Here is a 25,209-nt window from a genome sequence, read left to right as displayed (position 1 = left end):
TGATTCTGTGGCTCCCCAGGTCAATTTCCAAAAAGATGTTAAAAGGAGAAAGGGAACAGAGATGCTCTGCGTTTTGAAAGCTGATTTAATGAAATAGCTTAGGCAAGTTGAATAACTCTATACTCAACCATTCTCTGCTCACCTCCTTAAAGCTGTCCAAGAGTGGGACACATAGCTTTCCCAGGCAAGTATAGGGCTAGACTGATTTTTTTTAACCCATAAGATTAGGGCCAGGCCTCACCCATTCACACTGGCCACTGGCCACCACTACCACATATGCCCCCAAATAAAGAAATTCCAAATATAATGTGCCCAACTGGAACGGATATATTTTGGGGGGGTTAGATGAAATGGTCAAATGCCTACTTATAACAGTCTCTCTGTTACACATATTTTTAAGTCATCCAACAATATACATTACTTTATAAATATCTGTTTGTTTTCCTATTCACATTTCATGAATATCTTACTCAAAGTCTTTGAACGTGCTTCTTCCAATAGGGTCTCTGGAAACCCCAAAGCCATTTTTTGAGGATTAAAGTTTTCTATAGCATATCTTCACAGTTTTCTCTCCCATTTAAGCTGGTTAAATGGAAGCATTTTTTGAAGTTCTATCTGCAGCTACCACTGCAAAAATTCTCCTAAGTTACAGGAATACAGTTTGTATAATATTACGACAGTTTAAAAAAAAAATTTGTCCTATGGGTCCATATTCATATAACTAGACTACACACGTCACTGCTTTTTACAAAAATATCCAACACCTGCCTTTGTAAAGCCCAGCTCCCAGAAGTAATTACCCAGCCAGCATTCAATTTCTTTGCTTTAGACTTTTATAAGAACCCAAAACTTGGATTGCTGCAATCCATGGGGTCGCAAAGAGTCGGACACCACTGAGCGACTGAACGGACTAACTGAAGACTTGGATTGGCAGGGCTGGCTTCAAGACTGGGTGTCCCCCTCCACAACTGCCATTGTTCAAAATAGCATCCAAGAGAGCACTCTGAAGTGGGAAAGCCTTAGTTACACTCTAAAAGAGGACTTAAAGAGAGTTTGGGGAAACCTAACCTTCTTTTGGGCAGGGATCTGATTTAATATCCACGTGGGGGTATAGACTGCAAAATCTTGCAACCCCATTCACGAAGCTTGAAGTAAACTGCATAATGACAGTATAGATACCAAATAGAGAATAATGAGGTGGCTTAAGTAAGAGCCAAAAAAAAAAAAAAATGGTAGACTTGATTGCACCCTTTCCAGGGAGCTACATGTGGAGGTCTAACTTCGGGCTCTAGGGACAGAAACAGAACCATGAGAAGCGACTCCCAACCTCACCTCTAGGATTTGGGGAAGTTAATCTGGAACGGATGACAGGGCTGAGTCACACAGGAGAAGGGAAGGTACACCTTCAGGGAAATCAGCATGAGGTTACAACGTCTGTGAGGCCACTGTTCGCTAAGCACGCGCCATGTGTCAGGCCGGTGCTGAGCAGTTACCCGTGAGAGCATGCTTAATGCTCCTAACAGTCCTCATTGCATGGAGTCATGGCCATCAATGCAAAGATCAGAAGACAGTGCAGGGAAGTTCAAGTACCCGCCCAGCTCCACACAAGAACAGGACTAGCGCCAGGGCCAAGGGCAAGCCCGCTGCAGCTGGAGAGGCAAGCGTACGCGGTGAGATCCAAAGCCAGACAAAGGTGGGACACAACACAGAGGACAATAAACAGCCAGGACACACAGGGCTTTAAAAAGTTGGGGTGTGACTCCTAGTGTGAAGGGGCAAACGGGGCTTGTGCACAGTAGAATAGTCTTCAGCCTTCACAAAAGGAGGAAATTCTGATACACGCCAAGACACGAGCAAACCCTGAAAATGTTATGCCAAGTAAGAGAAGTCAGACACAGAAGGACAAATGGTGTATGATCCTGCTTATACAAGGGACCAAAACTAGGCAAATTCACACAGACAGAAATAGAGGCTACCCCGGGGTGGGGTGGGTGGGAGTGAACTGCTCCACAGGTACAGTGTCTGTTTCAGATGATGAGAAATTCTGGAACTAGAACGTGGTAATGGTTACACAACACTGGGAATGTACTTAATGTCGCCAAATTGTATACTTGACGGTGGTTTCAAATGGTATATATTATATTTTATCAGAATTTTTTTTCAATCTTAATCACTTACAAAAATACTGACCAAGATTTAGTAACTAAGTGGATATAAATGGGGATGGGGGGGTGTGGAAAGGGAAGGAATTGGAAGGCTGAGTTTCTGAGCCTGGAGGATGATGGTAGAATCATGAAGTGGAGAGATGATGGTTTGTGCTTCTGATGGGTGTATGCTCCCCCTCCTGGTGGGGTGGTGCCCCGGCCCACCTGTCTCGAGATGCCCTCGCACGGTGCCCTATCTAGGATAAGTGCTTCCTACACACTTCCTGAGTCACGAAAAACTCTGTGATTCTGCCTGGTTCTCTGTTGCAAGCCCCAGAAGATGTACCATATACATAGAGCTGCGATTCTCCAAAGAGAAAGGGGGTATTCAAGGTATTTTCAAACTTCAGCCTGCTCCCTCAGCACCCACCCTGCTTGTGTGAGTGAGGGCCCTGGGAGGAAGCAGCACCTTCCAGAGGACGTGGAGGCCAAGAGATACACAAGAGGGCAAGCCACCCCTGACACGCAGCCTTAATACAGTCTCCTTCCCAACTCAAACTTAAGCATGATGCCACCCCATGGTTATCTAAGGCGACCATCTTCGCTTCTCCTTCGCAGAAATTTAGAGATCCATTCACACGTGTGATTGTGCTATTATTGTTCAGTCGCTCGGTCATGTCTGACTTTTTGCAACCCGATGGACTACAGCACACCAGGCTTCCCTGTCCTCTACCATCTCCTAGAGTTCGCTCAAACTCATGTCCATTGAGTCGGTGATGCCATCCAGCCATCTCATCCTCTGTCGTCCCCTTCTCTTCCTGCCCTCAATCCTTCCCAGCATCAGGGTCTTTTCCAGTGAGTCAGCTCTTCACATCAGGTGGCCAAAGTATTGGAGCTTCAGCTTCAGCATTGGTCCTTCCAATGAGTATTCAGGGTTGATTTCCTTTAGGATGGACTGGTTTGATCTCCTTGCAGTCCAAGGGACTCTCAAGAGTCTTCTCCAACAGCACAGTTCAAAAGTATCAGTTCTTCAGCACTCAGTCTTCTTTATGGTCCAACTCTCACATCCATACATGGCTACTGGAAAAACTATAGTTCTGACTAGATAGACCTTTGTCAGCAAAGTAATATCTCTGCTTTTTAATATGCTGTCTAGTTTTGTCATAGCTTTTCTTCCAAGGAGCAAGTGTCTTTTAATTTCATGGCTGCAGTCACCATCTGCAGTGGTTCTGGAGCTCAAGAAAATAAAATCTGTCACTGTTTCCATTGTTTCTTCATCTATTGGCCATGAAGTGATGGGACTGGATACCGATCTTCATTTTTTGAATGCTGAGTTTTAAGCCAGGTTTTTCACTCTCCTCTTTCACCTTCATCAAGAGGCCCTTTAGTTCCTCTTCACTTTCTGTCATAAGGGTGGCGTCATCTGTGTATCTGAGATTATTGATATTTCTCCCGGCAATCTTGATTCCAGCTTGTGCTTCATCTGGCCCAGCATTTCGCATGATGTACTCTGCCTATAAGTTAAATAAGCAGGCTGACAATACACAGCCTTGACGTACTCCTTTCCCTATTAGGAACCAGTCTGCTGTTCCATGTCTGGTTCTAACTGTTGCTTCTTGACCTGCATACAGGTTTCCTGGGAGGTAGGTAAGGTGGTCTGGTATTTCCATCTCTTTAAGGATTTTCCACAGTTTGTTGTGATCCATACTGTCAAAGACTTTGGCATAGTCCATGAAGCAGAAGTAGATGTTTTTGTGGAATTTTCTTGCGTTGTATGTTAGTGTAAAACAAATCAAGGCTGCCCATGGGGAAGGCAAGAGCACAAAGGCCTCTCTTAAGTAGAACAGCCAATGCCAGAGGAAAGTCTGAGTCCAGAGCCTGACCCCAGGGCTGGCCACCAATTTCTGAAAGTGTGTTTTCTCTGACAGAAAAGCAAATCTTCCAAACCAGAGAAGCCACCCAGGGACTGGCGTGAGGAGCCCTCAGAAATGCCCAGAGTGGCCATCTGGGACACAAGGAATGCTCACAGCAGGACCTACCTGCTCAGCATTCCTGAGAGAGAAAACACCACTGGGCACACAGCTCTCCTCTGTCCTCTTTTCAACACCTGACAGAGACCTGTCAGGTACACACTTGGGAAAGTGGTAATTACAGTCAGGCCCTGCCCAGTGAAGATATCCAGGTCACCTCAGAGCCTCTGAGAGTAGGGTAGGAGCCAGGGCAGCATGGATCTAAGAGGAGGTGTTTCCATTCAAAACAAAATTCCTAAGAGAAGCAAGATGTTTCCCCTGGTCTTTACACAGCAATTCACGACCGTCAGGCGGTGTCTGGATACGCGTCACATAGGGGCAGGGCCGTTTCCTGATACGAGTCAGACAAGGGAGCAGCCCTAGACAGCGCAGCCCTGCGGCCAGTCGGCTCTGCTTCAGGGGCCGGAGACCAAGAGGCTGTCTGTTAGGCTGACCCAAGGCTTCTGCAAGAACCATGGCAGAAGAGGCTGCTGCAGGCCAAGCTCCCTGCTCACGAGCGGGTCTGACAGGCATGTGGTTTCAGCTGATCTGCGCCCGGGGAGGGCCCTCATTACGTCTGCGGGCCCACATGTCATAGACCATGACACCATGGTCTGGGGCGGTCAGGCAACACAAGGAGAGCCTGTTATGATAACAGCTGGAGAAGAAGGAAAATTCCTCTGGCCATTGAAACAACCCAGAAGAAAAGCCTCTCCACTTCCCTGGCCAGCAAGAAACCACAAAGTAAACCCCGAGGAAGGAGGCTCCCAAGAGAAGGGGAGAACAATTGAACAGGAAATAGGACCAAAGTCCTTTCACAACGACCAGGGCTGGACCCAGCTGGCAGGGGCCCTCCTCTGAAGGCCTCAGGACCGGGAAGAGGAGGTCCATTTGTTCAAGGAACTGCACACAGGGAAGGCACCAAAGTCCTGGGGTCCCCTCAGATGCTCTGTCCAAAGCTAGCATATAACTTCCGGTCGTGGCTATGGGAGGAGGCAGAAGAGAATCAGGAAAGAACGCTAGACCCACGTGCACAGAGCTGTCTGTCCAGGGACTGGCCATGCCCGTGAGCTGCAAAACCCTGAGCCAGTGCCCCCTGCTGCCAGGGTGGGCCGGGGTGGCGGGCAGTTGGCGGGGGGCAGTGAGAAAGGGGGTACAAGGAAAGATTCACCCTTTCTGTCACCAACATACCACAGCGCATCTCCAAGATGATGCTAGAAGAGGCCCAGGCTGGCCACACAGTCCTGGCATTCAGTACCAAATAACAGGATCCCACCCACCCAGAAGCGGGACGTAGATAAAGAAAACATATAAAGGAAACAACCCGCTGTTAAAAACCATCAATTCTATGGATGTCTGTTTTATGGTTTTATTATTCTTTGTACTTTGCTGTTTTTTTAATTTCTCAAGATAAAGAAGCTATAACTAGGTCAGGTCAGTTCCTTTCCTCCTGTATTTATGCACTTCTCACCTACTCTAGAAAGGGTCCCAGGTGGTAAACTGTCCTTCCCACAGAGTGACAGATAGGGTGAAAGCCATCTGTCCTAACCTTTAAGAGTTAACGCATCTGCAGGAGTGAACCAAACTATCCAGCGCCCTGGTTCCAGGAGCCAACAGGTGAGAAAGCATTGTGTATGGGCTGGAGCACAAAGGGAGGTCAGTCCAGTGAGCCAGGAGCCAGACAAGAACAGGCAAAGGCAGGCAGAGGTGAACAAACACCGAGGCCCAGCCTGTGCTGGCAGTCACCGGGGTGGCGGGTGGGTTAAAGACGTTGGTGACATACACCAGAGGCCCGGACACTCCTCTCTCCCAGGAGAGCAGCCGGGTAGCTGCAAGAGCCACAGAGGAAGCAGCCCAGTCCTTGCTGCCCACAGAGGTCGCAGGGATCAAATAGCAGTGACCTGGAGAAGAAGGCTAAGGGGACACACATGGTTGGGTAGAGTTACTTACACCTCTCAAAATAGAGCAGGGTTTCAGAGGGATGGACAAACCCGAAAAACGGCTAACAGAGCAGGGGTGAGTGGAAAACTGAATAAAAGTCAGATTTTGACCCAGAGCGAGGCCAGCTACTCTCAAGCTTGGAAGAAATCCACTTTTGAGCATTTAGAGATTTCAGCCCTGGGGATGCCCTCCGTGGTGTTGGAGTGGGAGAGACAAGAAAAAAGGTTAAACAGGATTTGGCTCATTGTGAGTGGAGAGATGAGGGAGCCCTTGGCAGCTAGGGTTACATCCAGAGTTCAGGTAACTATAAGAAAAGGTGATTAGCCCTGGGGAAGCTAAAGACAAAAAAAAATCCAACCACTTGCAGAGAGTTATAGAATAATGCCCCAGTGTTTAAAAGAAGGAAGGGGAGGTGGTAAGAGATTGTCCAATCTGGCCTCCTTGGAACAAGCAATGCTAGTTTTCGGTCTCTATTTCCCCCTCATGCGTTGTCTATATTTTTATTATGCAAACTTCCAAATCTATTCAAAAGTATATAGGGTAGTACGAGAAGCCACCATGTACCCATAACAATCCCAGCTTCAGTTTCAATAACGATCAACACCTTGTCAATGTTGTTTCATTCTACATCCGTTTCTTAAAACACAAAAGCAAATCCCAAACATCCTATCATTCAGGTGACACTTCTGAGGCCCATTTTAGCTCTATGATCCTACAGCTTCGGGGACTTGGTTCTAAAAGGACTAAGACTGGCACATACATGGCCACCTGCCACTGACCAAAGGTTTAAACAAAAAGAGCCAACACAAATATTGACTTGAAGTGGCCAACCCAGCATGATATTTAATTGACATGCAAAAAAAAAAAAAAGTACATATACACACACTGAGAGTATTTAGGGAGCTAGCAGGAAAGAACCTGCCTGCCAGTGCAGGAGATGTAAGAGACATGGGTTCAATCCCTGGGTCAGGAAGATCCCCTGGAGGAGGGCATGGAGACCCACTCCAGTATTCTTGCCTGGAGAATCCCCATGAGCAGGGGAGCCCGGCGGGCTACAGCCCATGGGATCGCACAAAATCAGACACTACTGAAGCAACTTAGCACACACGCAGGGTGCACAGGAGTAAAAGAAATGGAATCCTGTCCTAAGGACACTTCTTTCTACCTGTCAAGTCTTGGGTCCAAAGGTAAAACATCTTCCAGACTTAACCTGGCTCTCCTAAAGTCAGAGACCAATTTGACATGAATCACAACCCAGTGTCACAAAGCACTGTCTAGTCTCCCTTCACTAACAAATTCTCTCATTTTAAAAATGGCACTTGGAAGGATCTTGCCACACTGATGGCAGAGAAGGAGCTTCTGGCTCTTGAAACTTTTGATAATGCATCAAAAATCGTACATAAATGTACCCCTAACATGTAGATGCACTTATTTATAAACTATATTCAAATATTTTCTGGATGTTATGAAACAAAATTATGAATTTGAAAAGAAAGCTAAAAAGTAAACATCTATGTAAGCTGTAACACATCCACCTGCAACCTAATAGATGGTCTACCCCACAACAGAGGGTGGGCAGTACCCCCAATCTTGGAGACCAGTGTTCCTCCTCTGTGTCACCTGCCTGCTGAGAGTCTTGGTCAGTTCCTGATTATGGGCGGCAATAAATGCAACTGCTCACTGGAGCACCTGCAGAAAGAAGCCCGCCGCACCCAGGACGTGGGCTAACGGTGCCCGCCCAGGCTGCCCAGGGACTTGCCATTCAGGAAGGAGACAAAAATACCTTGCAAGGCCCCGTGATGGAAAGAAGAACGTTGGGGAGGGCAGGACAGTGAGGGTCACAGGCACCCAGGTCAGTGCAGAGGCCAAGCGTTCCAGGCAAGGCCCCCAGCAGGCCAAGGGGCTGGCTCATCAGTGGTGGTCTGTCCCAGACCTCACAGCTAGAGTCCCTGTGTGCCCTCCCAAGAGGCCCTGGAGTCTGAGGCATTGGTCGCTGACTCATGTCAGGAGGGAAAACTCAGCCTAGCACTGCCTCTGGCATCTAGGCTGCTCAAGCTGCCTGGCGCACCCTCTGATCGCGGGTCCCTCCCACGTGAGGTGGTAGGCTGGACTGCCTGACAGCAAGGTCCCTGCTCCGTCTGGGGCACCTCCAACGCTTGCCCGAGGCACAGTGTGGCTAACTATCCTAGAGAAGGAACAAACAACTATCTGACAATTTCACCAGCCACACAGAAACAAGGTAGGATTTTTGGTAGGAATACCAGGTAAACGAAGGCTACAGTACAGTTACGTAACATTGTCTAGAACTTGACATCGATCTCCTTCCTGTGAAGCCCATAGCCACCTGTTGCTCAAATATAACCAGCTACCCCCGGAGAGACCTCAGACGCCCTCTGTCTTGCCAAGTTCAACCCCGGGAAAGCACAAGCTTTGGACTGGGGATTTTCAACGGCTTGATGTCAGCTACAAGATCTGAGCCTTGCAGGGATTATAATATACAAACCTTGAACAATGAAACGTGCATTCTTATCAGCGACAGTGTCTATGGGATAATGGTCCGTCTGAATACCTCCTGGCCTCAGTCATCAGATGATATTAAGTACTTACAAGCAGTCAGGTCCTGTGTTAAATGCTGCTGAAGACACAGAAACGACAGTGACCAGGTCTGCTAAATGCAGAGCTGAGTAGGTGGCTGGGGGCCTATCTGGGGGACTGAGCTAAGCACATATAAAGAGGCAAAGGAAGGGGAGGGGGGTGCTGTGCCACTCAGAAACTGAAGAACCAGTGCACCTAGGCACCGAACGACTGGAACAGAAGTAGGCCAACCACCAGAACCGGGTTCAGGAGAGCCTCCCCCAGCCAGGCATTAACCCTTCGGTTTCTGAATTAGGGGTGGGTGCTCGGGGTAGCAGCTCTTTTCTAACCAGAATGCGAGTGTCTCAACATCTTAATCACCAGCTCTTGTTGGCTGAGGGTTCCAGTGAGTGATGTGGAGTCTGAGGGCGGTGAGGGTCACTCCAGGAAAAGGGCCTCTGGAAAGCAGGGCCATGAGCAAGGAGGCTGGGACCAGGATGTCACTGCAGCTGGGGGATGGGGGGGCATGCCAGGGAGGCTCACCCGGGACACAGGAAGGTGGGTCAGGTGGCAGACAGAGCTCACGTACAGAGTCATGGGTGCAGAGGCCTTGGTTCAACCCTGTGCCACCAGAGTCTCTTTCCAAAAGTCCCAGCACATGGCCATTTGGCAGACTCACGGGAGACAGCAGGTTGGAACCAGACTCCAGAAGCCCCGAAGAGCCAAGCTACCCGAAGACTTGGGGCCTTCCAGAGGGACCCTGGAAGGCTTCTGGGCAGAGGAGGGATTTGATCAGAACTCTGTGTTAGGAAGTGTCACCATCATTTTTTTTTTAACTAAGCACCCTTGTTTTCTAAACTAGAGGTGACAGACCATGGATGAGGGTGGCAACCTGGACAAGGAAAGGAGGAAATGCACGTGTGTTGGGCAGCATGGTACAGAATAACAGAAAATGCCGACTGGCTGGGTCTCAGCGCACAAGTCAAGGATGACACCACAGTCCAGCTATTCCTCCAGTAGGCACAGGGCCCAGGAACAAACTCCACTGTGTGTCACAGCCTGAGGGGAACACAGCTTATGTAACCTTGGTAAGTCACTCCGCCCCTGGGTACCACGTACTATGTCAGGTGATGAGTGAGTTAGGCTCCCTCAGGGACCCAGGAAGCCAGGGGGGTGCTGGAGTGTCTCTGAGGCCAAGAAGCAACCGTATCTCCAGCCTATGTGACCTGGGACTCCCACCCTGCCCTCCTTCAAACATGGCAGCCCTGCTTTTATTTATTTCATATACTGGGGTTCTGCCTAAAATTGTCTTGGGGAAAGGAGGCCACAACTGATAGACAATATCTCTGTGCCTTCATATCCCACAAAATATTTAAAGGTTTCCAGCACAATCTAGAACAGGACCAACTTCTAGGGCAGGCAAAGCCTTTTGCTCCCTAATTCTCTAAAAAGTCACAGCTGTGTAGCAGGTGATCTTATCACTGGGCGAACAAACGGAATCAAAATCTGTCGCCGCTTCAGCCCACTGATGGTGAAGACAACGTGTGAACAGGACAGGGGACAGCCAAGGAGCAAGGCCAGGGAAGAAACCAGCTCTGTCCTCAGTCTCGCCACCAGCTGGATAACCTGGAACTTTTCAGGGCGCCCCCCTAGACTAAGAACCTTTCAAGTTCAAGAAGAAGAGCCAAGCCAGTAGGCGCTCTGGCCCTGAAACCAGACTGCCGAGGTTCAAACCCTGGTCTGGGAGACTTAATCTCTGTGTCTGTTCCCTTCTGCCTTTCATCAGATATGGATATATGTAGGACTACTTTACAGGGTAGCTGGGACGATGAACTGGGTTACCAGCTCTGAAGCGCTGAGAGCAGTGCCTGGTGCTGTTGGCTGTATGACCCCTCATACTGTTCGCTCAGCTAACACTGCCCTGCTTCGTAGTTGACAGCTAAGCCTGGCAGGAGAGGAGCTCCTGTAGCAACTTTCTATTTACTCTGGCTAACAAAAGAATAAATAGTACTCCGGGCATTTTGGCCTTATGTATATGGACATTTTCCCCACACCAAACCTGTGGGGAAAGTGCCAATTTCTATAGCAACCAAGCAAGTGTGCCAATGGACAGATAATACATTTATCAGAAGTCCCTCTCAAATGAGGAAATGGTCTAAAAGGCAGCCCACACTTCCCCCTCTGATGCCCTAACTTCTTTCTACTTATCTTTCCAAAGCATGAATCCTTATTTCAACAGCTTTTGACTAAAACACATGAACCCATAGTTCATTAAAACTGTTCAGTAATAAAAAATAATTTCCAAATCATGGTCAATTTCAACAGTTTTAAAGCAGTGAAAGTGAAAGTGTTAGTTGCTCAGTCATGACCAACTCTTTGCAACTCCATGGACTGTAGCCTGTCAGGCTCCTCTGTCCATGGGATTTCCCAGGCCAGAATATTGGCATGGGTAGCCTTTCCCTTCTCCAGGGGATCTTCCCAACCCAGGGATCGAACCCAGGTATCCTGCATTAGCAGGCAGATTCTTCACCCTCTGAGCCACCAGGGAAGCCCCTTTAAAGCAGAACATTCCCTAACTTAAAAAAAAAAAAAAAGATATACTGAAATATACAAGATATTTAGTGAACTGTTCTAAATGTCCAATAATAGGGGAAATGTAAATAATTTATGGCATATTGCATAAACTATATAAGACAGTCATCTTCAAAACTCATTTTTTTCAAGAGTATGTAACAACATGGAGAAAGTGTCCACAATATAACTTAGGTCATTAAAGTCAAATGATCAAAAATATCTTCAATGCAAAAGCAAAAGCAGCCTGCAGGATCTAGTTCCTCAACCAGGGACTGAACCCAGGCCACAGCAGTGAAAGCCCAGAATCCTAAACCACTAAGCCACCAGGAAACTCCTAGATTTATTTTTTATAGTTCTCAATTTTCCATAACAAGCATAGATTTCTATTATAATATTAAATGGATATGTTATATAAATTATACACCACATAATTATATACTGTATTTATATAAATATATATAATTTTACTTATATAGCTTTTCTGAGGCAAATGGTTTTTGAGTTAGACAGCTTTCAAATTTTTATTTACAACTCGACAACTACATGGAGCCACCAGTCCTGAAATCTTAGATAGTGGGGACAGAACTGGCCTCCAACTGAATGTGCATGTGCAGGAGGAAGCACAGGGGAGCAGGGTCCTCACCTCTAGCCAAGTTTTTTGCCAAAGAATGTGCCATCCCTTCAAGCTGGCCAAATTTCTGGGGAAGATCCTTCCTATCTCACCCTCCCGTCTTGATTCTATAAAGGTGACCACAAATACTGTGTCCTCTTCAACACAGTGAAAGTGAAAAGTGAAAGTCACTCAGTCATGTCCGATGCTTGGCGATCCAGGCCAGAATACTGGCGTGGGTAGCTTTTCCCTTCTCCAGCCTATCTTCTCGACCCAGGAATCGAACTGGGGTCTCCTGCATTGCAGGTGGATTCTTTACCAACTGAGCTATCAGGGAAGCCCACAGTGGAGAACTTCTAAATGTTAGCACGTGAAAAAGCAGACAGATGAAGATGACCAGCTTCTCCTGTCACTGTGGTACAAATTATGCATCACCTCAAGCTTCACACACTAGGAGTTCTTCAGAGTTCCCATTCAGCATTTTAGGTGACAAATGGGAGAGGAAATGACATGGGGCTGGGGACACAGGCACTGGTGAGCCCGCCTCCACTTTCCAGTTCATCAAGTCCAGCTATGTATTTGTTTAAAAGCTCCCCAAAGCTCCTGTTACGACTACAATATTGAAACTCAAACTCAACCACTGGCAGCTTCAGATTAGCTCTGTTCACCGAGACTTGATCTCCAGGAATGAGTGTCAAAGCAAAGTGACTCTAATGTGTTTGTCTGAACACCAAGTTGGACAGTTAACCTTCAACAAAAACTGGCACCTCTGATCTCCCTCCTTACTGGCCGTGGCCTGTCAGAAAGCAGAGCTTGAAGTGGACTTTGTGTACCTACAGCTCTGAGCTGCCTTAAGGGATATTCCTTTGTATTTTCGAACACAGGAGCCTAAACCATTGCATCATCCAAATAAATCTATTCATGAAGCATGATTAATTCTGTCACCATCGACAGAATTTGGTTATGAGAGTAAATGCAAAAGGACACAGGACATAGGTGGCAAATTTGCACAATAAATTCAGAAACTGACCTTAAAAAGTTATTCTATCCCTCCAAGGTTACTGAGCATCACGTCTAGAAATGACTACTTATTCCTACAGTCGTGCTCTTTCCAGAAAAGTGAAACTTGAAGGGAGAGAGGAGAAATCCCCAGCTGTAATGACAAAACAACATAATCTTTCCCCATTCCCCTCCTCCAAACTTCCATAAGACAGCTACATCAAAACCAAAGATGCAGCCTGCCCTAGACATCAAGCAGAACACTGTGGCATGTGGGTACACAGTCAGCTATACCAAAGCTCAACCAAAAGCTGTGATACTTATGAGAAATCGACGTGTATGATATAAATAGAGACCTTTCTTTACCTGCATGTGTCACAAGTATCGCTCTCTTAAATGCCCCAAATTTAAAAGCCCAGAGATTCTTTTTAGTCAGGTTGCCCACAATAATAAAAAATACTGCCTAACTATGCTTAACAGAGACAGGAAAGAAATAGGTCAACATGCTAATAACTGTGAGAGAAGGGTGATTTTAAAAGTCTTTTCAATTTACAGCAAATGCAGAAAACTGGTCTCTAACACATGGTCTATGATGTGTCTATCTTAAGTGAGGGAGGAGATATGAAGCGGGTTACTCTTCAGGGTTTGCTTTTTTCAGTCACAGAATTTTAGTTTCTGAAAGACTGTAGTCTAATGCACCCTTTCCCACATGAGGAGTCAAGTTTCAGCCTGAGAAGGGATTCTCCCAGTTGAATCAGAAGAAGAATGAACATTTCCCAGGACTTGGCTCCACACTGATAGGAAGGGAAGGTTACTTTAAAGGTCCCACCTTCTCAAGCCCATCCAACCAGACAATCAACTCAAATCTCAAGTTTTAAGCCAATTCAACCTACCACCTCAGTCTGAAAAAGCTGAATCAAGCTGGAGGTACCAACTAGCTTTTAGTTTGTAAATGTTAAGCAAATAATTGTTTAGGAGATAATAATCACAGGTGAAATTTGTCAGATACTATGAAATTAACCAGTTTCTCTCATGCTAAGCAAAGGTAAAAAAATAAACGGATATTAACAGTTGGGGCACTTTACATACACCTGCACCAACAAGAAGCTTAAATGTTTGAACTTTCAAAGGCAAGGGCACTATTATAACGGTATTAATTAAGCGCCATAACCTTGAAAGTGGGTAGGGTGGGGAAGGGGTTTGCAAATTCTAGCCTACACACTGATTAACAGGAGCATCTGTCTCTGTGTTCTCGTCCACGTGTTCATTCAAGTCACCTACCACCACGCTCCATCTAGGCTGCAAGGCGATAGATATCATGATTTTTACTTCCTAATTTCAAAACATGCCAGGCTCTTTAAAACGACTCCATCACGGCCATGCAAAGCAGCTGTGGCACTCCTCTGCAGGCACCGCGAGAATTTCCACATGTGGCCACCGGCTTCAGATGTTGCCTTTGACCCTCCCGCGAGCGCGGCACGCAGTGACCACTTTTCACGCTGAGACTCTGATGCTTCCACGCGCGATCCGAGCACGCCTCCAACCGCCTCGGAGGGGCAAGAGGGAGGCCGTGACCCAGAGAGCATCGACACGGCCCCGCGGCGGTCATCGCCACGAATCTGAAGCTCCGGGTCCGGCTTCCCGCTGGGCGGTCCCCGCCGACACACAAACAAGGACCCGGGTCTGCGGGGCGCGTCACCCGCACCCCGCCGTGCACCAGCCCCGCGCCCGCGCCGCCCGGGGGAGAGGCGGGCTGGCATCGCCGGCTCTCTTGCACAGGAAGCGGCGGCATATCGGACGGCTTGGAGGCCTCCGCGGCGGAGGGAACTCGGGGAGTCGCCGGGCAGAGGCCGGAAAAGCGGAACGTCGCTGCGATCCGAGGGCGGGTTCTCGAGTCTCCGCGGCGGCCGCCACCTCCTGGGCTCCGACCGGCGGGGCAGCCTTAGACCTGAGCCCCCGCAGAGACCCGGGCGGCGCCGCAGCGGGTACGGATGCGGCTCCCCCCTCCCCGCCAGCAGGAGCACTCACCTCCTCCGCAGGCCCGGCCGTCCGCCGCCGGCTGTCACTGCAGCCCACTGCCGGCCCCGGGCCGGGTCCCGATGCTATTTAAGGGCGCCGCCGCCGCTTCCGAGAGCTGGCTGCGCCCCAGCAGCTCGCTGCAGCCTAGGAGCCAGGCTGAGGCCACAGCGCGTGCCCCGCCCGCCCCGCCTCGGGCCCCGCCCAGGCTCCGCCCCCGCCTCGGGCCCGCCCCCACAGCTGCCCCGCCGCCGCGCGCCAGCCCTGCTGTCCGGTCGAGCGCGTGCCCGCCGGCTGGTGGAAGCTTGGGGCACCGCGGGGGACGAACGCATCTCCAGGCGTCCGGACTGCCCTGGATTTCACAAGGAGTCCAAGGAAGGGCAAAGAGTAAATTGTGCTGGCTCAGCCCAGAAGTCTGCAGTGCCGGGGGGGGGGGCCGGGAGACGCCCTTTCGCCTCTTCCACCTTCAACAACATGCCCTCTGACTCCTTGGGGCGGGGGCATCTGAAGGGAGGCGCCCTGGGGGTCCAGAGGGCTTTCCTTTCCTATTGGCTTTGGCAGAGAACTTGCGTGATCCTTTTAACCTGGTTTCACCCAGAGTCCCTGGCCGGGAAAGGCCCTGCTCTGGACTTCTGCAGAGCTCTGGACATGAGGCCAACAGGACAGATGAGCCCCAGGATAGCTGGATCGGAGCGCAGGCTCGACACCACTCAAGGACAGTGTCCACCTGCCAAGTTCTGAGGGCCCGTTCGCGGCTCAGCCGTGGCCGTGCGGTTTTGAGGGCTTCTGTCTGCGTGCATGCGATGTCCATTGGGGCCTTCCAGAGCCCAACACAGTTTTTTTCAGGCTCCTGGTCCAAATGGTATTTTTCCTCTTAGCTCCCGAGGCCTGCCAGTAGCCTTAACCTCTAGTACCAGGGTCCTAGTTACAGTGGCACGTGTGCCCAGTGGTGAATGGAGGACTCTTGTCTAGTACTGCTTTGAACTGGAGGCATGAGAAGAATTAGAATAAACGCCCCTAATAATGACAGATAACCTCTACTGAAACATTTCACATGCATTATCTTTTTGAATCTTCATCATAACCTTATGAAGTGGGTGCAGTCTCTATTCCTTTTTCACAGATGAGGCCCAGAGAGGTTGAATGCTAGGGAGGGCAAAATTATGTGGGAACTTAGGCAGTCTGCCTCCAGAGTGCATCCATAATAGTCAGGGCAAGTGTACAGGTACTTCTGCTCAGGTGAACTTGTGCTGGCTGAGGCCTCAAACACTCAGGTTGAGGCCATGATAATACCCTAAGGACTTCTGGGCCCCTCTCACTGGCTCAGAGCATCTGCTGCGGCAGCAGCACTCATCTGCACGTGGTACACCGATGGTGAGGCAGCCCAGCCTCTGCAACAGCTTGCTTCTCCTAGGCTCTCTTCTCCAGTTAGATCTGCTAGCTCTAGACTCTCCATTTAAAGCAAACAGTGGACTCCACTTTCATTTTTCTTGATTTCCACTTGGCTAGTCCTGGATTTAGACCTCTGTCCAGGTCTCCTTCTCCTTACCTGTGGTTTCATCATTTCAGTCCCTTTCTTCCCCACTGACTTCTCCAGCCAGTCCTCCAGACCCGGTGCCTCTTCAGATGCTTCCCAAGGTCCGTGGTATACTAGTTTGCTGGGGCAGCCACAACAGAGTGCCACAAACTGGGTGACTTAAACAACAGAAATGTATTATCTTATAGTTCTGGAGAAGAACTACACAAAAAAGATCTTAATGACCTGGATAATCACGATGGTGTGATCACTCACCTAGAGCCAGACATCCTTGAGTGCAAAGTCAAGTGGGCCTTTGGAAGTATCATTATGAACAGTTAGTTAGTGGAGGTGATGAAATTCCAGCTGAGCTATTTCAAATCCTAAAAGATGAGGCTGTGAAAGTGCTGCACTCAATATGCCAGCAAATTTGGGAAACTCAGCAGCAGCCACAGGACTGAAAAAGATCCATTTTCATTCCAATCTTAAAGAAAGGCAATGCCAAAGAATGCTCAAACTACTGCACAACCGCACTCATCTCACATGCAAGCATGGTAATGCTCAAAAATCCTTCAAGCTAGGCTTCAACAGTAAGTGAATTGAGAACTTCCAGATGTTCAAGCTGGATTTAGAAAAGGCAGAGGAATCAGAGATCAAATTGCCAACATCCAATGGATCATCAAAAAAGCAAGAGAATTCCAGAAAAAAACCTACTTCTGCATCATTGACTATGCTAAAGCCTTTGACTGTGTAGATCACAACAAACTGCGGGAAATTGTTAAAGAAATGGGAATACCAGACCATCTTATCCGCCTCCTGAGAAACCTGTATGCAGATCAAGAAGTAACAGTTAGAACCAGACATGGAACAATGGTTCCATATTGGGAAAGGAGGATACTGTATACTGTCACCCTGCTTATTTAACTTCTATGCAGAGTACATCATGCGAAATTCCAGGCTGGAAGAATCACAAGCTGGAGTCAAGATTGCTGGGAGAATATCAATAACCTCAGATATGCAGATGACACCACCCTTATGGCAGAAAGTGAAGAGAAACTAAAGAGCCTCTTGATGAAGATGAAAGAGGATAGTGAAAAAGCTGGCTTAAAACTCAACATTGAAAAAGTGAAGATCCTGGCATCCAGTCCCATCACTTCATGGCAAATAGATGAGGAAACAATGGAAACAGTGAGACTTTATTTTCTTGGGCTCCAAAATCACTACAGATGGTGCCTGCAGCTATGAAATTAGAAGATGCTTGCTCCTTGGAAGAAAAGCTATGACAAACCTAGACAGCATATTAAAAAGCAGAGACGTTACTTTGCCAACAAAGGTCCGTCTAGTCAAAGCTATAGTTTTTCCAGTAGTCATGTATGGGTGTGAGAGTTGGACTATAAAGAAAGCTGCTGCTGCTGCTAAGTTGAGTCAGTCATGTCCAACTCTTTGTGACCCCACAGACGGCAGCCTACCAGGCTCCTCTGTCCCTGGGATTCTCCAGGCAAGAACACTGGAGTGGGTTGCCATTTCCTTCTCCAATGCATGAAAGTGAAAAGTGAAAGTGAAGTTGCTCAGTCATGTCCAACTCTTCGCGACCCCATGGACTGCAGCCCACCAGGCTCCTCCGTCCATGGGATTCTCCAGGCAAAAGTACCGGAGTGGATTGCCATTGCCTTCTCCGAAAGAAAGCCAAGGACCGAAGAATTGATGCTTTTGAACTGTGGTGTTGGAAAAGACTCTTGAGAGTCCCTTGGACTGCAAGGAGATCAAACCAGTCCATCTTAAAGGAAATCAGTCCTGAATATTCATTGGAAGGACTGATGCTGAAGCTGAAACTCCAGCACTTTGGCCACCTGATGCAAAGAGCCAACTCACTGAAAAAGACCTTGATGCTGGGAAAGATTGAAGGCAGGACAAGATGGTTGGATGGCATCACCGACTCAATGGACATCAGTTTGAGCCAACTCTGGGAGATGGTGAAGTACAGGGAAGCCTGGTGTGCTGCAGTCCATGGGGGTCGCAAAGAGTTGGACACAACTGATTGACTGAACAGAACTGAGTCAAAACTATGGTTTTTCCAGTAGTCATGTATGGGTGTGAGAGTTGGACTATAAAGAAAGCTGAGCAACAAAGAATTGATGTGGTGTTGGAGAAGACTCTTGAGAGTCCCTTGGACTGCAAGAAGATCAAACCAGTCAATTCTAAAGGAAATCAACCCTGAATATTCATTGGAAGGACTGATGCTGAAGCTGAAGCTCCAATACTTTGGCCACCTGATAGGAAGAACTGACTCATTTGAAAAGACCCTGATGCTGGGAAAAATTGAAGGCAGGACAAGATGGTTGGATGGCATCACCGACTCAATGGACATGAGTTTGAGCAAACTCTGGGAGATGGTGAAGGACAGGGAAGTCTGGTGTGCTGCAGTCTATGGGGTCTCAAAGAGTTGGACACAACTGAGCAACTGAACAAAAACAACAGTTCTGGAGGCTAGATGTTCAAGATCAAGGTGTTAGCTGGGTTGGTTCTCTCTTCACGCTGTGGGGAGAGAATCTGTTCCAGCCCTCTCTCTTTGCCTTGGGAATAGCTGTCTTCTCCCTGTGTCTCCTTGTATGGTTTTCCCTCCATAAACATAAATGCCTGTGTTCAGATTTCTCCTAATAAGGATATCAATCAAACTGGATTATGGGCTTCCCTGATGGCTCAGCAGTGAAGAATTAACCTGCAGAGCAGGAGACATGGGTTCGATCCCTGGCTCAGGACAGTCCCTGGAGGGGGAAATGGCAATCCACTCCAGTATTCTTGCCTGGAGAATCCCATGGACAGAGGAGACTGGTGGGATACAGTCCATGGAGTCGCAAAGAGTCATACACAACTGAGCATGCACACATGCACAAACCGGATTAAGGTCCATGATAATGACTTCATTCTAACATGACTACCTGTGTAAAGACTTTGTCTCCAGGTAAGGTCGTGTTCAAGCTGGTTTTAGAAAAGGCAGAGGAACCAGAGATCAAATTGCCAATATCCGCTGGATCATCAAAAAAGCAAGAGAGTTCCAGAAAAACATCTATTTCTGCTTTATTGACTATGCCAAAGCCTTTGACTGTGTGGATCACAATAAACTGTGGAAAATTCTGAAAGAGATGGGAATACCAGACCATCTGACCTGTCTCTTGAGAAAACTGTATGCAGGTCAGGAAGCAACAGTTAGAACTGGACATGGAACAACAGACTGGTTCCAAATAGGAAAAGGAGTACGTCAAGGCTGTATATTGTCACCCTGCTTATTTAACTTATATGCAGAGTACATCATGAGAAACACTGGGCTGGAAGAAACACAAGCTGGAATCAAGATTGCCAGGAGAAATATCAATAACCTCAGATATGCAGATGACACCACCCTTATGGCAGAAAGTGAAGAAGAACTAAAGAGCCTCTTGATGAAGGTGAAAAAGGAGAGTGAAAAAGTTGGCTTAAAGCTCAACATTCAGAAAACTAAGATCATGGCATCTGGTCCCATCACTCTGTGGGAAATAGATGGGGAAACAGTGGAAACAGTGTCAGACTTTATTTTTTGGGGCTCCAGAATCACTGCTAATGGTGACTGCAGCCATGAAATTAAAAGACACTTACTCCTTGGAAGGAAGGTTATGGCCAACCTAGATAGCATATTTAAAAGCAGAGACATTACTTTGCCAACAAAAGTCCATCTAGTCAAGGCTATGGTTTTTCCAGTGGTCATGTATGGTTGTGAGAGTTGGGCGGTGAAGAAAGCTGAGTGCCGAAGAATTGATGCTTTTGAACTGTGGTATTGGAGAAGACTCTTGAGAGTCCCTTGGACTGCAAGGAGATCCAATCAATCCATCCTAAAAGAGATCAATCCTGGGTGTTCATTGGAAGGTCTGATGTTGAAGCTGAGACTCCAATACTTTGGCCATCTCATGTGAAGGGTTGACTCATTGGAAAAGACCGTAATGCTGGGTAGGATTGGGGGCGGGAGGAGAAGGGGACGACAGAGGATGAGATGGTTGGATGGCATCACCGACTCGAGGGACATGGGTTTGGGTGGGCTCCGGGAGTTGGTGATGGACAGGGAGGCCTGGCGTGCTGCGATTCATGGGGTCGCAAAGAGTCGGACACGACTGAGCGACTGAACTGAACTGAAGGTCACATTCTGAGGTCCCGGGGGTTAAGACGTTAACATATGAATGGGGGTGGTTCTCACTTCTACCCATAACATGTCACAGTTGTCATTGGGTATCTCCTCTTGTCCTTTCCTCTGCAAAACACTGTTCCCTAATCACCATGTGTGTTCCTCAGTTCTTGCCCTTCATGCAGGTGACTTCCAGCTCTAGATCAGGACCTCACAAAACTGGGGACTACATCTTGATTCCTAGCCCGCTGGCAGAGGCAACTTCATTCCCTAGAAGTTCAGGTTTTCCCTCTGGAATTAAGGGGGCTAGAGGAAATCATTTTGCAGGCCCATTTCAGCACTAACACTTTTAAAAACCTTTGCTCCCTAATCACTTCAAAAAGTGTAACAGTTTATGGTGTTGTCCTATGACCCTCAGCTAGAGACTTCATGGGCAGAAGTATTGCCCAGAGGTTGAGGGCACAGGCTTTGCAGTTGGGCCAACTTGCATGAAGCCCCATTCCACCCTCTGTTAAACAAGATTAAAAGCAGGTACCTTACACAGAAGGATGTCACTAGGGCTGACTGACTATGGCTTTAGGCTTTTTTCATTAAATGAAGGTTCTGGACTCCATGGTTGGGAGCTCCATTTTGTGACTCAAGGAGAAGTAGGACTCCAATCTCAAACTTCTTTTCTACTACTTTCTTCCAAACATAGCTCTAGCCAAGTGACCAAGAGCCAACTGGATGTAGCAGTGGAACAAATTTCCTAATACAAGCTTGAGTCTTTCAGTTGTTCTCACCCCGACTGCATTTTGGCTTGATTAGAATTTTGTGGCTAATTTCAACTAGATCCAAATCTTCATCTGTCTAGAACTGATCCATCCGTTTTCTAGAGAAGCTAAAGAGAGTCAAAGTCCTCCTCTGGGGACCAGCTGAGGGGCAGGGTGATAGTGGTCTTGTCTCCAGAACTCTCACGGTTGCCACCTGCAACGTTGTGGTGATGATTATTAATTGTCTACATCTGTTGCTTTTGAGCATGGTTCTCTGAACTAAGCCACATCAATTAGTAATAGCCAATGTGCTTTTCCTTCCAGACCTTGGGAGGGGGGTGGTTACAGAAAGGGTTGGCATCAGTGGTTAGGAGTTTGTCACTCAGTCTGTTTGGAGGCTACACCTTCGTTAGGCATGTAACTGTCTTCCCCTGGAACTGTGTCTGGAGAGCCAGTTCCATATCCTATTAATCTTCATAAACCATCATCTCTGACACGCCTCTGCAAGTCCTAGCATAATATTTACACACGGTATGTACTCAGTTGTTAAATTGGACATATTTTTCTAACTATTCATATGTGATCAACCAAGCGTTGATCCAGGTTTTGTGGAGCTGGAAGTTTATGTAATTTAGAGGGCCTCCTTAAGAAAATTACAACGTTGGATACAAAAGAGAATGTTTATTTAGACTGAAAATAGAAATCAGAGTAAATTTTGAATTTAAAATTTTATTACTGTCTTTAGCTTCTCTGAAAAATGGATGGATCAGTTCTAGACAGATGGAGATTTGGATCTAGCTAGAATTAGCCACAAGATTTAGAAATTTGAATGGATTATTATACATTTCACAAAAACTAGGGAAAAACTAAACATTTTAGTAATTTTTTTCCTACCTCTATAATAAGTTTCTCCCCTTAACATTTTGGCTTCACGCTCATTAATTGTTTCTTTATATGAGTTGATTTTTTTTTTTTTGCCTTGATGCCCTGCTTGTGGGGTTTTTATTTCACAATTAGGTATCAAACCTGGTCCCTTATCAATGAGAGTGTGGAGTCCTAACCAGTGGACCACCAGGAAATTCCATACAGTTTATTTTTCAGAAGAGTTTTAGATTTACAAAAAAAGTACAGAATTTCCATAAACCCCACACCCAATTTCTGCTATTATCAACATCTAACATTAGTCTTGGAAAAGGAAATGGCAACCCATTCCAGTATTCTTGCCTGGAGAATCCCAAGGACAGAGGAGCCTGGAGGACTACAGTCCATGGGGTCACAAAGAGTCGGACAGGACTGAAGTAACTTAGCAGCAACATTAACCTGGCACATTTGTTAACTTTAATGAGCAAGCATTGATAGATTTTTTTTATAACTAAAGTTTGCACTTCATTAACATTTCACCAAAAAATTGATGCTTTTGAACTGTGGTGTTGGAGAAGGCTCTTGAGAGTCCCTTGGACTGCAAGGAGATCCAACCAGTCCATCCTAAAGGAGATCAGCCCTGGGTGTTCATTGGAAGGACTGATGTTGAAGCTGAAACTCCAATACTTTGCCACCTCACATGAAGAGTTGACTCATTGGAAAAGACCCTGATGCTGGGAAGGATTGAGAACAGGAGGAGAAGGGGATGACGGAGGGTGAAATGGCTGGATGGCATCACCGACTCGATGGACATGAATTTGGGTAAACTCTGGGAGCTGGTGATGAACAGGGAGGCCTGGTGTGTTGCGATTCATGGGGTCGCAAAAAGTTGGACACGACTGAGTGACTGAACTGAACTGATCATTTCCTCATTTTTTTACTTAATGTCCTTTTTCTGTTCCCAACCAGATGCTATATTACATTTTGTAGTTACATTTCCTTAGACTCCTCTCGGTTGTGACAGTTTCTCAGATAATCCTTGTTTTTGACCTTGACAGTTTTGAGAAATACTGGTCTTTTTTATTTTGTAAAATATCCTTCTATTGGAATTTGCCAGAAGTTTTTGTCACAGTAAGCCTGGGATATGAATTTTGGGGAGGAAGGACACATAAAACAGTTTTATAAATTTTCTATTAAAATAATAGAAGGAAAGTTCATTCTTTTCTTCTACATGGTTGATAGAATTTTTTTAAATGATAGTTCTGATTAGATGTTGGTGAGAACCAAATCCAGTGCTTTCATTTCAAACGAGCACAGATCTGAGCACAGCAGCATAGCTTCTGGTTATGTAACCTTTCACCCTGTGTTTCTCTTTCATCACCCGCATGCTTCCAGATGCCTTAGGACTGGTTGATAAAGAGATATGACTGCTGACCCTGAACTTTTCTGCCAAGATGCTGAGAGAGAATAGTGCTGAAGGCTTTATTATACTTGGGCATTATAAATGTATTATACATGCAACTGTGAACTTCCCATATATATCTCCCTAAACCCACAGTAATACATGCCCAACTCCATTTCCCCTGGTGTGTGTTGGTGTACTCAGTTGTGTCCAATTCTTTGCAACCCCATGGACTGTAGCCCACCAGGCTCCTCTGTCCATGGGATTTTCCAGGCAAGAATACTGGAGTGGGTAAGATAATTCTGATGTGGTCCACTCTACCTTTAAAGTTCTAGAACTTAGTTACTCTAAAGGTACATTGGAGTATGCATATAAAAGGCCTTCAGTTTTAGGAAAAAGTATTTAAACTATTTATTGATTTATTCAACAGATATTTATTGAATGTTTTCTGTGTGTCAGGCACTGCTCAAGGTAGATTTCGGGGAAATAGCAGTGAATAAGAAAAGTCTTGTTCACTGTATGAGAGCTTATATCCTAACAGGGAGGGGGCCAACAATAAAGAAACAGATATAGCAATGTAAGGTAGCAATATGGACTACTAAAATTAAAACAATAGAAAACTAAAAATTGGGGATTGAGAATGACAGAAGGAGAGAGGTGCTCTCTACAAAGGCTGGGAGGGAAGGCCTCTAGAGGAAGTGAGAGCGAGTTAGAGCAGAGAGCCAAATGCACAGAGTCGGACATGACTGAAGCGACTTAGCACGCAGCATGCACATCACAGGAGAAGGTGAAATTTGGGATCTGGGGGAGGGAGGCCATGGAGATGGAGAGCCTTAGTCTAATTGCAGAGATGAGCACAGAAGGTTCCTGTTCTGTTGTGGAAGGGAACAGCCAAATTCCTGTTAAAGATTCCTGCTGGGCATGTCCCTCTTCCCTTAAGCTAATTTTCTCTGCAATTCTGCAGTAGTGCAAACTCAATGAATAACCCATGATTTAGTTCCATAGGGCTTCCCTGGTGGCTCAGAAGGTATAAAGAATCAGCCTGCAATGCAGGAGATCTGAGTTCAATCCCTGGGTCAGAAAGATCCACTGGAGAAGGGAACAGCTACCCACTCCAGTGTTCTTGCCTGGAGAATCCCATGGACAGAGGAGCCTGGTGGGCTACAGTCCATGGGGTTGCAAAGAGTCAGCCATGACTCTGACTGAGCGACTAACACTTTCACTTAAGTTCCATGAGTGATTTCTCCTTCCTCTTATCTGTGATCTAGCAATGGAAGGCTATTTGTATGTTCTAAGTGGGAAGGGAGGGTTCTGCTTTGCTTGCTTCTGAGTCGGGAAGCATGGATGGTGAGGTGAGCCCAGCACCACTGGGGTGGAGAGTGATTCTGTAGGGCTGTTGTACCACAACTAGGAGAAGGCTGGGGAAAAACGGGAAACAGGTGGGGAAAGCCTTGGCCTGCCTGTCTCTGGATCCCACATCTGTGGAGAGCTTTATAAACAGAGTCAATTTCTGTCTGGGCTAGCCTAACTGAAGGCAAGTACATATTTAGATGACTGACCTACCTGTTTCCATCCACCAGTTTGTCTGCTAGATTGAAGCACGTTTGTTAAATACGTATTAAATTGTTGTTGTGTGTGTGCTCAGTCTTGTCCAACTC

The 25,209-nt window shown here is 47.0% G+C and overlaps 1 protein-coding gene across 13 annotated transcripts in view; it reads right to left on the bottom strand.

The window, feature by feature from the left end:
* ACSL1 (acyl-CoA synthetase long chain family member 1) overlaps positions 1–25,209 on the bottom strand; it is a 275,902-nt gene that overhangs the window by 45,019 nt on the left and 205,674 nt on the right. For 7 of the 13 annotated variants that reach the window (XM_081521821.1, XM_081521837.1, XM_081521824.1 and 4 more), the window contains exon 1: positions 14,880–15,057. The exons of 5 other annotated variants lie outside the window; for them this stretch is intronic. The gene's annotated coding sequence lies outside the window, so the exon portion shown is untranslated. Of the gene's footprint in view, positions 1–7,877; positions 8,080–14,879; positions 15,058–25,209 lie in introns of those variants that run through there. One more of the 13 variants, XM_081521826.1, reaches the window with a different exon arrangement.

The sequence above is a fragment of the Giraffa tippelskirchi genome, chromosome 8 (genome assembly GCF_054371585.1).
Source record: "Giraffa tippelskirchi isolate mGirTip1 chromosome 8, T2T-mGirTip1v1.2.pri, whole genome shotgun sequence".
In the NCBI taxonomy this organism is placed as follows: domain Eukaryota; kingdom Metazoa; phylum Chordata; class Mammalia; order Artiodactyla; family Giraffidae; genus Giraffa; species Giraffa tippelskirchi.
Note: the sequence above shows the minus strand (reverse complement) of the source record. Positions and strands in the feature narration are given on the sequence as shown.